The sequence below is a fragment of the Cyprinodon variegatus genome, unplaced genomic scaffold, assembly GCF_000732505.1.
Source record: "Cyprinodon variegatus isolate N-32 unplaced genomic scaffold, C_variegatus-1.0 Scaffold373, whole genome shotgun sequence".
Taxonomy (NCBI): Eukaryota; Metazoa; Chordata; class Actinopteri; order Cyprinodontiformes; family Cyprinodontidae; genus Cyprinodon; species Cyprinodon variegatus.
In genome coordinates, this window is record NW_015150826.1 from 382,191 (window position 1) to 385,017 (window position 2,827).

The 2,827-nt window shown below is 41.5% G+C and overlaps 1 protein-coding gene across 1 annotated transcript in view; it reads right to left on the minus strand.

The window, feature by feature from the left end:
* Positions 1 to 2,827, minus strand: part of LOC107092283 (aryl hydrocarbon receptor-like) — a 79,600-nt gene that overhangs the window by 27,166 nt on the left and 49,607 nt on the right. The gene's annotated exons all lie outside the window — the stretch shown is intronic.

A 2,827-nucleotide genomic window follows, 5' to 3' on the forward strand; every position in this document is an offset into this window, starting at 1 on the left:
AAGGAAGGAAGGAAGGAAGGAAGGAAGGAAGGAAGGAAGGAAGGAAGGAAGAAGAAGGAAGCAAGAAGGCAAGGGAGGGAAGGAGGGAAGGAAGGAAGGAAGCAAGAAGGCAAGGGAGGGAAGGAGGGAAGAAGAAGGAAGCAAGGAAGGAAGGAAGGAAGGAAGGAAGGAAGGAAGGAAGGAAGGAAGGAAGGAAGGAAGGAAGAGAAGGAGGGAAGAAGAAGGAAGCAAGAAGGCAAGGGAGGGAAGGAGGGAAGAAGAAGGAGGCAAACAAGGAAGCAAGCAAGGAAATGGAAGGGAAGGAAGGAAACAAGGAAGCAAGCAAGGAAAGGGAGGGGGAAGTAGGAAGGAAGCAAGCAAGGAAGGAACAAGGAAGGATGCAAGAAGGCAAAAGAGGGAAGGAGGGAAGAAGAAGGAAGCAAACAAGGAAGGAAGGAAGGAAGTAATTAATAAAAGAACCAATGGAAAGGAAGAAGCAAGGAAAGGAAGAAAATAGTAATTGAGAAAGGAATAAAAGCACAAAGAAAGGGTGGAAGGGAGCAAAGGAGGGAATACTTAAAGAAGCAAAGTGAAAGAAAGCAAGACTAGAGGAAAGCAAGGAAAGAAGAGAGGAAAAAAGAAAGAAAAAGGGGCCATGTCTGATATCCAGGAAGGCTCTTTGTTCGCTTCAACACAACTGTAGGAAACTCGGATAATTTACTGTAGTTACAGCTCACTTTCAACATCTCCACACACACACACCCAGCTTCGCGTGCGAACTTTCAACCCCGACATCCTGAGCTGAAAACGGAGAGGAAGGAGACCGTCGGAGGAGGGAATGAGGAGAGAGAGGGAAAACATTTAGCATCATTATTCTGGGAGCATACACACTAACAGGGTAACAAACACACTCCCAGAGCAACCTGAACAGCGGCCAAACAGTCTGATCTGCGTTTCCTGGCTCTCTACTGCTTTGCATGATTACATGCTCTCCAGTTTGGAAGCGCTAAATATTATCACACTGATGAGGGAAGGAAAGAAGTGCAGAGAGGAGCCAGACAGGACGGACCAGGAGATAAAAGGAGGTGAAGGTCCCCTCAGAGGAAGGACAGTGTGCAGAGAGTAAAGGAGGAGAGCATGAGGAAGCATCAGGGAAAGAGGTGGGTGGAGGGAGGGGAGCAATCGGGAGGAATCTGTAATGGAGTTTGAAGCATAATGTAGCTCCAGCGCTCTTATCGCTGTCGTGCCATGGACTCATTGAGGACAGGAAGCACAGCCCCCCGAACACACAAACAATCACACACACACACTGAAGTAACTTCTAGAGCTAATGAGAGAAGGAGCTGAAGGTAGCCGTGAGGGCTGTTTGGCACAAAACCAGCCATAGAAAGTTCAAAAGCTCCAACCAGCTGATACTCACTACAACTAGCCCCGATGCAATAACAAGGAGACAGCGTGTGGAGGAGGTGGCGGCCTGACTGTTATTACTGCGCGTGGCAGCAGTTAGCTTAAACCAGCCTGACTCATCAGAAAACTCGGCAATCAGTCTGATACTTCAGTGGTTAGGCGACGTTGTACATTTGAGGACTTTTACTGGCACACGCTTCAAGTATGTGTAATTTGTGCAGACTGGTACCTTTATTTGAAACCAGCTCCCAGTATTAGTCTGTGAGGCAGACTCGTCTTAATAAAGCTTAGAGTTAGGGGGGTTTAGGTTATCCGGAGATTTCTCTGTAATAATGCTGCTATGGGCTTAGGCTGCTGGAGGACATGACCACTTTCCCTTACTCTGTTAAATTATCCCACTACTCTCCTATTTCACAATAATCACTCTTTTTTTTAGCTTTTAGTTTTAGGTTCTGTTTCTTAAATATTCTAGCTACATCTAGGTTAGTGTTCTGCTTTGACACCTTCCTGGAACGTCGCTGCTAATACCAACTTCATTTCCTCAGAGTTTACTTCGACTACCCTTATGTGCTCTGAGCTTCTCTCCTAGATGAACAGAGCTTCTATTGTCACAAACCTTTTCCTCTCACAGTACAAACAACAATCTGACAAAGTTATAGATTAATGAAGCTAATACAATGAAAAATCTTGAAAAAGAAGCAAGTCAAGAGATAACTGATTTAGCCGGAGCAGTAGAAGTCATAACTGGTTCAGATACTAAACCAGTTAACTTCATGAACTTACTTAGAAACTAATTATATAGGTAAATTAATGGGATAACAAACCACATCTCTGGTTACCATGACGATTTGATAGTGAGTCTGTAAAAAACAAAAAGCCGTATAAATGTTTAGTAAATCTATTAACTTTACTGACCAGTTGCAGTTTTTTTAACCACATCAAATAACGGTGATTTAGTCAGTCAACTACTCCTCAGGTTAATAAAAGGAACATTCAGTCACAAATCTTTTTTTTTAATCACCAGCTTGTTTTTAAAATATAACAAATATTAGGTGATTAAATCAATCCCAAATATTGTCATTAAATCAAGATACTTAGATTAATATCTTAATAGTAACTGGTTATTTTAACTAGTAAACACATCAACAAAAAGTGAAACTGTGAGAAATATTTACCAGGGGAAATTTAGGAACTATCTATTAAACGAATAAAAGGTGTTAGCCAAAAGAGAAACCAGAAACTAGATATTAATCAAAGCTTGATATTAGTTAAAATCAGATTTATTTCCATAAACGTTGCTGCTTACAGGCTAGAAAAACTTGTAACAAGTAAACAAACCATCATTAAACCAGTTTAAATAGCAGAATTTTAAATAAAAATAGTCTTTATTGATATAATAATGAAGAGGAAAACCAAGGAGTCAACAAGGAAATAAACCCAA